Source organism: Lepus europaeus, chromosome 7, assembly GCF_033115175.1.
Source record: "Lepus europaeus isolate LE1 chromosome 7, mLepTim1.pri, whole genome shotgun sequence".
Lineage (NCBI taxonomy): Eukaryota > Metazoa > Chordata > Mammalia > Lagomorpha > Leporidae > Lepus > Lepus europaeus.
This window is the reverse complement of record NC_084833.1, coordinates 54,255,686-54,268,132: the sequence shown is the minus strand read 5'-3', so window position 1 is coordinate 54,268,132 and position 12,447 is coordinate 54,255,686. Positions and strand designations below refer to the sequence as shown.

General features: G+C 40.9%; 1 non-coding gene across 1 annotated transcript; it reads right to left on the bottom strand.

Moving 5' to 3' along the window:
- Positions 1-2,806: 2,806 nt before the first annotated feature.
- LOC133764912 (U6 spliceosomal RNA) lies at positions 2,807-2,913 on the bottom strand. Its single transcript, XR_009866481.1, has one exon. It is a non-coding gene; the product is annotated as a U6 spliceosomal RNA (small nuclear RNA).
- Positions 2,914-12,447: the final 9,534 nt, after the last annotated feature.

Sequence of the window (12,447 nt, the reverse complement as noted above, 5' to 3'; positions counted from 1 at the left end):
GGCACCGCAGGCAGAGGATTAACCTACTGCCCCACAGTGCCAGCCCCTGTGTATCTAGTTTTAAAATTTGTTATTTTTTATGATTCATTTTATTTATTTGAAAGACAGAGTTACAGGGAGAAGTAGAGACACACAGAGAGAGGTCTTCCATTTCTGGTTCACTCCCCAAATGGCCGCAACAGCCAGAGCTGAACCAATAGGAAGCCAGGAGCTAGCAACTTCTGGGTCTCCCACATGTGTACAGGGGTGCCCAAGGACTTGGGCCATCCTCCACTGCTTTCCTAGGCACATTAGCAGAGAGCTGGATCAGAAGTGAAGCCCCTGGGACTCGAACTGGCACCCATGTGGGATGCTGGCACTACAGGTTGTGGCTTTAACCTGCTGTGCCACAGCTCTGGCCCTTGTTATTTCTTTATTTAATTAATTTATTTGAAATACAGAGAGACAGAGACAATGAGAAATCTCCCATCCCCTTTTTAAATGCCCACAACAGGCCGGGCCAGGCCAGACCAAAAATGGAAGCCGGCAATTCCATCTGGGTTACCCATGTGGGCAGCAGGGACACAAGTACCTCAGCCATTTCCTGCTGCCTCATAGAGTGTGCCTTAGCAGGATGCTGGAATTGGGAGCATTGCTGGGAGTTGCACCATGGCACTCTGATATGGGATGCAGGCATCTAAGAAGCATCTTAACTTTGTGCCAGACACCACTGCCTCTATTGTTTAAAAACTACCCAGGCTGTGGTATTTTGTTATAGCAACAGAAAATGGGCTAATACAAACTCTAATTTTTCCACCCTTATGTACTATGTCTTTGTGTTGTGTAAGATCTTTTTATTTAGCTATATCCAGAAGATTTTCTTCTTTTTTTTTTTTGTAAAAATTTTATAGCTTTATAGTTAATTCAAGTAATTCATGGAGCCAGCATTGTGGTACAGTGGGTTAAGCAGCTACCTGCAATATCAGCATCCCATAAGTGTACCAGTTACCCAGATGGAGCTCCAGGCTCTTGGCTTCAGCCTGGCTTAGCCCTGGTTATTGAAGCCATTTGAGGAGTGAGCCAGTGGGTGGAAGATCTCTCTTTGTGGGTCTCTTCTGCTTTCTATCTGTAACTCTGCTTTTCAAATAAATAATCTTTTAAAACAAAAAAGTAATACATTTTGAGTTAATTTTTGCCTAAAGTATTAGACTTAGGTCAAACTTGTTTTTTCTTTTCACCCATGTATTTCCAATAGCTACAGCACCATTTATTGAAAGGGATATTTTTCCTCTATTAAAGTGCTTTGGAACCTTTGCCAAAAATCATTTAGGCACACAATTATTTGTGCGAGTCTATTTTTAAGTTCTCCATTCTATTTCATTGATTTCTGTGTCTATTTTGGCTGAAGTTGGTTAAACTAATTCCTCATACTCTATTTTTTTTGTAAATATTTTTAGCTATTCTAGCCCCTTTATCTTTCTATATAAATTTTAAAATGATCTCATATATAAAATATTGTTGCTGGAGTTTTTTTTTTTTAATAGGAACAACATTAAAGCTATTCAGTTTGGGGAGAATTGACATATTTACTGTGGTGTCTTCCAACTGATAAACATAACATGGATATTTGTTTATTTAGATTCTCTTTGACTTATTTCATTAGTGTTTGTAGTTTTCAGCACCTAGACATTTCATTTATTCTTTTCTTTGAATGATTGTTAATGATACTGCATTTTAAATTTTGAAGTCCATAAACAGAGATAAATTTTACAAACTCTGAAGTGCACAAATCTTTTTTTAAAAAAATAAGAAAACAAAATAAATAATATCAACACGTGTACAAGCCACAGAGAGAGGTCACTGGGACTGATGAACTGAAAGCTTTTTTTTTTAGAAAGCTTTTATTTAATAAATATAAATTTCATAGGTACAGCTTTAGGAATATAATGGTTCTTCTCCCCATACCCACCCTCCCACCCCCACTCCTACTCCCTCTCCCATCCCATTCTTCATTAAGATTTAGTTTTAATTAGCTTTATATACGGAAGACCAGCTCTATACTAAGTAAAGATTTCCACGATTTGCACCCATACAGACACACAAAGTATAAAGTACTTTTTAAAGTACTTTAAAAAAGTACTTTAAAGGCTAGTTTTACAGTTAATTCTCATAATACAACTCATTAAGGATGGCGGTCCTACATGGGGAGCAAGTGCACAGTGACTCCTTAAGTTGACTTAACAATTAACACTCTTATGTATGACATCAATGATCACCCAAGGCTCTTGTCTTGAGCTGCCAAGGCTATGGAAGCCCTTTCAGTCTACAAACTGTCAGTACTTAGACGAAGCCATAAGCAAAGTGGAAGTGCTCTCTTCCCTTCAGAGAAAGGTACCTCCTTCTTTGATGGCCCCATCTTTCCACTGGGATCTCACTCACAGAGATCCTTCATGTAGGTCATTTTTTGCTACAGTGTTGCTTTCCATGCCTGAAATGCTCTCATGGGCTTTTTAGCCAGATCCAAATACCGTTAGGGCTGATTCTGAGGTCAGAGTGCTGTTTAGGGCATTTGTCATTCTATGAGCCTGCTGTGTGGCCTGCTTCCCATGTTGGATCATTCTCTCCTTTTTAATTATTCCTATTATTATTAGCAGACACTGGTCTTATTTATGTGATCCCTTTGACAATTATTCCTATCTATATGATCATTTACACACTTAAAATGATCACTTTAACTAGTAAGATGGCATTAGCACCACCCAGTTTAATGGGATTTTGAGTTCCACGGCAAACTTTTAGCTTTATCGCTAGGGGTAAATCCATCGGAAAAAATATGGAACACTTCATGAATTTGCGTGTCATCCTTGCACAGGGGCCATGCTAATCTCCTCTGCATCGTTCCAATTTTAGTATATGTTCTGCCGAAGCAAGAACCTGAAAGCTTTTAGTATCTAGGACACATATGGCGGTGTGACTTATGGAACAACACTAACAAAATAACTATGTTTATATTTTGATATTCTGATAACTGAATATTAAGTGATCTTTGCAAGGAGAGAGTACATAGGTTAAAAATGTAGTATTTTTGTTTTACAATTACTATCTGTCAGAAGGTCATCAGAGCATCTAATGTCCCCTGAACTGAGAAGGAATCCTGAGATCAAAGAATGGAGATGGAAACTCCAAGTAAGGCAAGTTTATTAGGGCAACGTACATACGGGCTTCCAGATCAGGACAGATGGGTGGTCCAGCTAGGATTATTCAATGTGTGTGGCAAGAACCTAATTATTTGAGTCATTGCTGCTGTCTCACAGGGTCTGGGAGGAAACTGGAGTCAGAAGTCAGAGCCAATGGGGCCAGCGCTGTGGCATAGTGGGTAAATCCACTGCCTGCAGTGCCAGCATCCTATATCGGTGCCAGTTCCTGTCCTGGTGCTCCACTTCAATCTAGCTCTTTGCTATGGCCTGAGAAAGCAGAAGATGGCCCAAGTCCTTTAGCCCCTACACCCACCTGGGAGACCTGGCAAGAAGCTCCAGGCTCCTGGCTTCTAATTGGCCCAACTCTGGCAGTTGTGGCCATTTGGGGAGTGAACCAGTGGATAGAAGACCTCTCTCTCTCTCTCTCTCTCTCTTTCTCTGCCTCTGTAACTCTGCCTTTCAAATAAATAAATAAATCTTTTTTTAAAAAAAGATGTTGATGCTTAAAAAAAAGTCAGAGCAGGAATTGAACCCAAGTGCTCTAATGAGGGACAGGGCATCTTAACCACTAGGCTAAATGCCTACTCCCAGGGGCGAAATTTCATGCATTTACAAGTCAGTGTAGAAGCTTTAGGAGGACATCCATCAGACATCCTGTTGGTGTTTCCAACCTTAGTAGAAGGACTTTTGAGCACACTAAAACTTCGCAGCTGTACAATGGTCAGGGTCCTTGAAAAGAGAAGTCAGAAGGGAGGGGCAGGCTTCAAAATGGCATTACTATGGTTTGCTGTTCCACAATACCCCAAACTGTTAAGTCCTTACACTTGAAATTTAAAAAGTTAGCTTAATAATCAATGACAAATTATGCTCTAATTTCCAGATAGTAAAATAATCTTGTATTCCTGTGTTAAACCCTACTTAGTCACGATATTTCATCACCTTTATATGTTACCTGATTCAGCTGCTAATGTTTGCTAAGATTTTACTTTTATTGTCATGAGTGATATTGGTGAATATTTTTATTTTCTTGGAATTCCTGTAAGGTTTTGGTATCAGGGTAATACTGTTTATTTGGTGCCAGAACTCCATCAGCATAACAGATAGGAATATTGAAATAGAATTTATTTTTTAAGATTTATTTAATTATTTGGAAGAGGAGGAGGAGGAGGAGGGGGAGAGAGAGAAAGAGAGAGAGAGAGAGAGAGAGAGAGAGAGAGAGAGAAAGCTGACTCACTACCAAAATGGCTCCAACAGCAGGGGCTGGGCCAAGCCAAAGCCAGGAGCCTAGAATTCCATCTGGATCTCCTATGTGGGTGGCAGGAGTCCAAGGCTCCTGGCTGCTTTCCTAGGTGCATTTTCAGGGAGCTGGATCAGAAGTAGAGCAGCTGGGACTCAAACTGGCACTCCACGATGCTAGCCTGAGGAAGAGATTTTCATGTGTGACTTGTACCTCTATCCTCCTCCTCCATCTCTCAAGAAGTCTCAAAGGGATTTCCTTCACTAAAGTATCAAAAATCCTGTAGTGAGGAAGACACGAGGATCCTTACCAAACCCTGTGGTGTCTGCCTCTTCAGCCTAGGAATGATAGTGGAAGATGCCAGAGTTGAAATGGGCATAATATCGTCTCTCATTCAAACGTTAAAAATATCCCTCTGCTTCCTTGTCTCTCATAAACATACAACGTGGTCTTACTTTCCTGGAGCAAGAGGAATTGCTAAAGGAAATGAGAAGTGTTTGCACTTAAGTCTCAACTCTTTTTGCCACTGACTGACTGCTCTACAATTCTGGGTAGCGACTCTAGGAAGGGGTGGGCATTTCAGACTGCTGAACAGCAGAACAGAACAGGACCCAGGCATTCTCAGACCCTCACTCTTAGTTACCAATAATGAAAAAGAGAAATGGGGGCTCTTTCAGGCAGCTTTTCATTACTGTCACAAAATACCCCAGGCAGGCTACTTAATAAAAAAAATGAGTTTGGTTTGGCTCACAGCTCTGGAGGTTCAGAGTCCAAATAGCATGACCTAGGCTTTGGAGACAGTCTCACTTAACTGCACCTTATCACAGCTGGAACACGCATGTCTGCGTCTGTGTGCCCTCTCTCTCTCTTTGTAAAACCGCCAGGATTCCTTCATGGGACTCCAACCATGATGACAGTACAATCTAATCACTTTTCAAAGTCCCTACCTCCAAACACCTTAGTTGGATTGAATTTCCAGCTTCTTGATACCATTAACATAAGACTTTGGAGATTAAAATCTTGCATGAGTTTGGGGGCGGGGGAGTGCACATTATTTTAAAAGCATACCAGGGGAAATTATATTCATATAAAAAACTTAAGTGTGTTATCAGTTAGGCTTGTTTGCTGTTTTTCTGATTCTCTTAGGACCCATAACTCTGTCATGCTTTTCAAAAGTTTCAACTAGAATTGAGATAGAGAAAGCAGTAAATTTTATCACTCTTAAAATAAATTACATTGGATATTTTTTTGGAGATCCAAGCCATTTCACTGATAATTTAAATAGAATAATTTGTATGTTCCTAGAATTAATGAAACATTATCTATTTTCTGAAACACCTTACCTTATCATTGGTGTAGCAATAATTTGTTTTCTAGATTGAAAATAAGAAGTCACTTCTAAAAAGAAATCTGTGGTAGTCTGAAGGAGAATGACTCTTTTAGTAAATGCATACACATTTCCATTTAAAAAAAAATCTGGTGTCAATCTTGTTCATGAATGCTCCCAGCCTTGGTTAATGTATTTAGATCTTGCTGATTCAATAGATGACTTTTGCTTCACCGTAATTATCTGTGAAAATGGGCTATTTGTCCTAAGGCTTTGCTGGTGCCTTGACCCCCTGCATATAACCACTTGCTCATTTTTGTAGCCCTGCCAACCCTTTGTTTGGGTCTGAGCCAGCAGCTGTGTGTGGATGGGTTATAAGGGTTTCATTTGCTCCTGCAAACCTCCTCTCAAATTGGGAGTGTCCCATGTTGCCTCATGACTGTTGTCGCAGAAAAAGGTGTGAAGAGATTCACCCACATTGTAGATACCATTAGAGGGTGTCACTGCCGTGATGGAGCACCCTCCCTCTCACTCAGCTTACAGGTGGGACACCATCACTGGTCACTTTCCCATCACTCCATCTCATTTTTACCCCCAATTCTGGAAAAGGAGAGTGAATCCAGTGCTAATTCTCCAAGTTTGTTATCTCAAGACCATTTCATACTCTGAAAAATTATTGAGAAACCCAAACAGGTTTTGTTTGTGTTATATCTATTTTTTAAAGATTTATTTTATTTGCTTGAAAAGCAGAGTTACAGAGAGAATGGGGGGTGGGGAGAGAAAGAGAGAGGGAAAGGAGAGAGCGAGATCTTCCATCTGCTGGCTCACTTCCCAAATGGCCCCAATTACCAGGGTTTGGGTCAGGCTGAAGTTAGGGACCAGAAACTCTATCAAGGTCTCCCATGTGGTTTGCAGGGGCCATCTTCTGCTGCTTTCCCAGGTGCATTAGCAGGGAGCTGGATGGGAAGCAGAGCAGCTGGGACTGGAACTGGTGTGCTAGTATGCAAGGCTGGAGTTGCAGGTAGCAGCTTATCCTTTACACTGTGCCACAAGGCTGGCCTCCAGTGTTATATCTATTGATAATTCCTGATTAGAAATTAAAATGAGAAAAATTTAATGAGTATTCATTTATATATTTAAAAACACAACAATAGTACTACTTATTAATGCAAATAACACTTGTATAAAGAATTAATGTGTTTTTCAGAACAAAAGAATTAGTGAGAAGAGTAACATTGTTTTATATGTTTGCAATATTAATGACTAAACAGAGACATTTGGATTCTCTTATCAGATGTGCCAATCTATTGCTTTGGTTAAAGAAAATGAAGAAAATCCAGCATTACAGTTATGTAACTGAAAAATGAAGGAATATTTTAGTAACCTTTTTGGATAAATTTGGATAATTTAATATCAATAGTTGAGAAGTGCAAATTTCTTTTTTTTTTTAAGTTCTTTTTTTTTTTTTTTTTTTTTTTGACAGGCAGAGTGGATAGAGAGACAGAGAGAAAGGTCTTCCTTTTTGCCGTTGGTTCACCCTCCAATGGCTGCTGCGGCCGGCGCATCTTGCTGATCCGAAGCCAGGAGCCAGGTGCTTCTCCTGGTCTCCCATGTGGGTGCAGGGCCCAAGGACTTGGGCCATCCTCCACTGCCTTCCCGGGCCATAGCAGAGAGCTGGCCTGGAAGAGGGGCAACCGGGATAGAATCCGGCGCCCCAACCGGGACTAGAACCCGGTGTGCCAGCGCAGCAAGGCGGAGGATTAGCCTGTTAAACCACAGCGCCGGCCATAGAAGTGCAAATTTCTTAAATGATAGTCTCAATGTGGACTCTGAAACCAACAGTAGTGAATATTTTGTATCTATTACAATAAAGTTCAGGGCTCTATCTTAACCTTGAGATTTTGATTATCCATACATGATTTTATGGCATGTATTGGGTATTTGGAAAATATCAGTTCAGTGAATTATACAAATGCTGATGCATTTCTTTTTTATGATTTTATTTATTTGAGAGGTAGCATTATAAATAGTGAGAGGGAGAGACAGAGAGAGAAAGGTCTTCCATCTGCTGGTTCAGTCCCCAAATGGCTGCAATGGCTGGAGCTGAGCCAATCGGAAGCCAGGAGCCAGGAGCTTCTTCTGGGTCTCCCACATAGGTGCAGGGCCCAAGTGGTTGGGCCATCTTCTATTGATTTCCCAGGCTATAACAGAGAGCTGGATTGGAAGTGGAGCAGCTGAAAACTAGAACTGGTGCCCATATGGGATGCCGGCGCCACAGGTGGAGGATTAACCTACTGTGCCACAGTGCACAATGCATTTCATTTTACAGTATCAAAAAGCTCCATGTTCATTAATATTACCATTGATCTCATGGAAAAATCTAAGTATTGGGATGATGTCAAGCTTATGGCAACATATGCAAGTTTCCAAAACTATTACTTTAAAGCTAGAGTGTTATCATTGGCAACAAATCTTGTCAGTTGTTTTCTTTGTAATGGCAGGTTAAGATTACTTTTGGGGGTGGGTGCTGTGGCACAGCAGGTTAACACCCTGGCCTTTGCTGTGACCTGGGAAAGCAGTAGAAGATGGCCCAAGGCCTTGAGCCCCTGCACCCTGGTGGGAGACCTGGAAGAAGCTCCTGGCTCCTGGCTTCGGATTGGCGCAGCTCTGGCCATTGCGGCCATCTAAGGAGTGAACCAGCAGATGGAATACCTCTCTCTCTCTACCTCTGCCTCTCTGTATTTCCGCTTTTCAAATAAATAAATAAACCTCAAAAAAAGAAAAAAGAGAAATTGTTGGCCCATTAAAAAAAAAAAGCCACTAAATCAGCTTTCCAAACAATTGTGGTGTTTTTTTCTTGAGATAATTATCAAATTTTGGTATTCAATGCCATTGGAGGGTGAACCAACAGTAAAGGAAGACCTTTCTCCCTTTCTCCCTGTCTCTCTCACTGTCCATTCTGCCTGTCCAAAAAAAAAAAAAAAAAAAAAAAAAGTGCCTTATGTAAACTTTTCATTTGGTCTCAGAGAATGTTAAAAAAAAGAATTCCAATAGTTGAGATTTTAGTAAATACTACTAAGTAAAAATAGATAAACATTAAAAGAAAATAAATCAAAAGGCAAGTGGGTGTGGGCTCCCTCTCATTTCTGCTGTTTCGTCATCAGGACATACTGTTCAAGGCGGCGTCTTGGGAATGGAGAAACTGGGCTCCTACCTCCTAGGTCCTTGACCTTGGACTTGCCAATCTCCAGAACCGTGAGAGAACTGATTTCTGTTCTTTATAAATCGCCTCGTCTCAGATGTCCCGCGATAGCAGCACAAACCCGCACGAAGGCAGTGCCTAAAGCACCGGCAGCTTATCCGCAACGATTTTTGCACTACCAGTACGAATGTCAGCACAGTGAAAAAGATGAGGAGTAGTTTGAAAATCCTTTTTATCTCGTTGATCTCACACACTGAGAACTGCTGGGTCTAGGGGTCAGCATAAGAGACAGTGACACAGTTCTAAAACGCAAGCCTTTTAATAGAATTCTCTTGAGTTTTGCCAGGCCTACTATTTCTCACGTTCTTTCTCATGTGCTGAACCTGCTTCTTTACGGCTGTTTGGGGAGGCCTATCCCTGACTGCCACGTTCTCCTTAGGTAGCACTGGACACTCAACCCAGGCGCTAACAGCCTTTTTATGTCTGCTCAGTTGGTCATATGTCTATATTTAGACATACGTTTTTAAGTATACATTGAGAGTTATATTTATCCCATGTGCATCATATCTCCTGGAACTTCATCTGCTTTTCTTTGGTGGGGAGGGTATTCTTCTTGATTTTTCTAGTATTGCTATTTGCTCCCCTTGCCCTCCCCATACCTTTTACATATTTACTGTTTCTATGGCATTTTTGGAAACAGAAGTGGAAAAACTTTGATTCCACTTGTCATTTTCTTAAATCCAAAAGTATTCCTTATATTTGAAAATAAGGAGAATTTAGACTTTCCAATAATGTGGACGAGTCTTTCCCCTGACTGGTTGACTGGAATGATGAGGTTTTAGATACTTTGTAACTTGGAAATGCACTCTTCACCTCAATGTCAACTTGGGCTGAGCTGCCTCCCTCCAGAGTTCATTTCAAGGGCAGGGAGGTTGTACAAGCCAGAGATGTCCTAGTGTCTCAGCCTTTCTAGCTGGCTCAATCCCAGAGCAATGTTCTGTTCTTACTCCAAACAATTCTTCATTAAATTTGGCAACAGGAATTGGGTCTGGCTCTTAAGGTCCTGTTTAAAACTGTTTATCCTTTTCAGTAGGTTTTCATGACTTTGTATTTTTTGGCAAGAAATTAAGGTAAAAATATCTTTCTTTTCACCAAGTTCTAAGTCAAACAAATAGAAATCTTTATGGGAGAAATCCTGGAAGGTGGGGGGGCCTGTGGCAGGAAAGGAGATAATGGATCATCAGTCGACTGAGTAATGCAGAATCCAGGATAATGTCATCATTCACAGTCAGCTTTTTTGTGTGTACCGATTTTAATGACATATCAAGGCCTTTAAGGCCAGGGAAGTTTAGACACCACATTATATTTATATTGGCTAAGCGCTGTGGTGCAGCGTGTTAAAGCCCCAGCCTGCAGAGCCGACATCACATATGGGCGCTGGTTCTAGTCCTAGCTGCTCCTCTTCCGATCCAGCTCCCTGCTATGGCCTGGGAAAGCAGTAGAAGATGGCCCAAGTCTTTGGGCCCCTGCACCCATGTGGAAGACCTGGAAGAAGCTCCTGGCTCCTGGCTTTGGATCAGCTCAGCTCTGGCCATTGTGGTCATCTTTAGAGTAAACCAGTGGAATGCAAGATCTCTCTCTCTCTCTCTCTGCACCTCTCCTTCTCTCTCTGTGTAACTCTGACTTTCAAATAAATAAAATGATTCAATAAAAAAATTTATATTGACTATATTTTTTGTTACTTCAGCAGAGATAAAGCTCAGAGATTCCTTCCAAGGATTGAAGTTTTGTACAATACGTCTAAAATGCAGATGTTGGAAAGATTTTTTAGAGAGGCTTTCAGAAAAGGTATGTACCTTCAGTTCTGATTGATGGTGTCAGATTGGTAGTATGATATATCACACAGACTTTTTAAAAAAATATTTTTTAATTAAACTTTTATTTAATGAATATAAATTTCCAAAGTACAGCTTATGGGTTACAATGGCTTCCCCCTTCCAAAATTTCCCTCCTACCCACAACCCTCCCCTTTCCCGCTCCCTCTCCCCTTCCAATCACATCATGATTCATTTTCAATTCTCTTTATATACAGAAGATCAGTTTAGTATATATTAGGTAACTCTTTCAACAGTTTGCCCCCATATAGTAACACAAAGTGAAAAAAAATACTGTTGGAGTACTAGTTATAGCATTAAATAAGAGTGTACAGTACATTAAAGACAGAGATCTTACATAATATATTTTTTTTAAAAAAAATTAATTTTCTATGCCATTTCCAATTTAACACCAGGTTTTTCCTTTTTTCATTTCCAATTATCTTTATATACAGAAGATCGATTCAGTATATAATTAGTAAAGATCTCATCAGTTTGTACCCACGCAGAAACACAAAGTGTAAAAATACTGTTTCAGTACTAGTTATAGCATCACTGCACATTAGACAACACATTAGGGACAGATCCCACATGGGATGTAAGTACACAGTGACTCCTGTTGCTGACTTAACAATTTGACTCTCCTGTTCATGGCGTCAGTAATCTCCCTAGGCTCTAGTCATGAGTTGCCAGGGCTATGGAAGCCTTTAGAGTTCGCTGACTTTGATCTTATTCCGATAGGGTCATAGTCAAAGTGGAAGTTCTCTCCTCCCTTCAGAGAAAGGTACCTCCTTCTTTGATGGCCCTGTTCTTTCCACTGGGATCTCACTCACAGAGATCTTTCATTTAGGTCTTATTCTTTTTTTCTTTTCCATGGTTTCTTGGCTTTCCATGCCTACAATACTCTCATGGGCTCTTCCGCCAGATCCAAATGCCTTAAGGGCTGATTCTGAGGCCAGAGTGTTGTTTAGGACGTCTGCCATTCTATGAGTCTGCTATTTATTTGAAAGTCAGAGTTACACAGAGAGAGAAGGAGAGACAGAGAGAGAAAGGTCTTCCATCTGCTGGTTCACTCCCCAGTTGGCCACAATAGCCGGAGCTGTGCCAATCCGAAGCCAGGAGCCAGGAGCTTCTTCCAGGTCTCCCACCAGGGTGCAGGGGCTCAAGGCCTTGGGCCATCTTCTACTGCTTTCCCAGGCCATAGCAGAGAGTCGGATCAGAAGTGGAGCAGCCAGGACTCGAACGGGTACCACTGAAGGTGGCTGCACACAGACATTTAAGGAAGTTTCTATTCAGGCTTAGAAGAGAAATTGCATTGAAGCAAAAGTTCTTGAACTGACAATGCTGCTCAGTTAATAAATTAGTAAGTGGATACCTGTTGGTTGAATCTGTGTGAAGTGGCTTTGGAGAATTTTAGAATTCTAAATGACTTTTAATAGCTACCAAAACAGAATGAAGTAACTTAGTAACAATATAACCAACATGGTTGGTGACAAGATGTTAATGTTTGGCGTCCATAGCTGTAAGACTTGCAGCAGTTTTTCCAAATTTCTTCTCCCGGCGGGCTGTGGAAGAGTAGATTACTGCTTAGCAAGTGTTCATTCCCTCCCCTTCAGCCCTTAGAGCGGGGG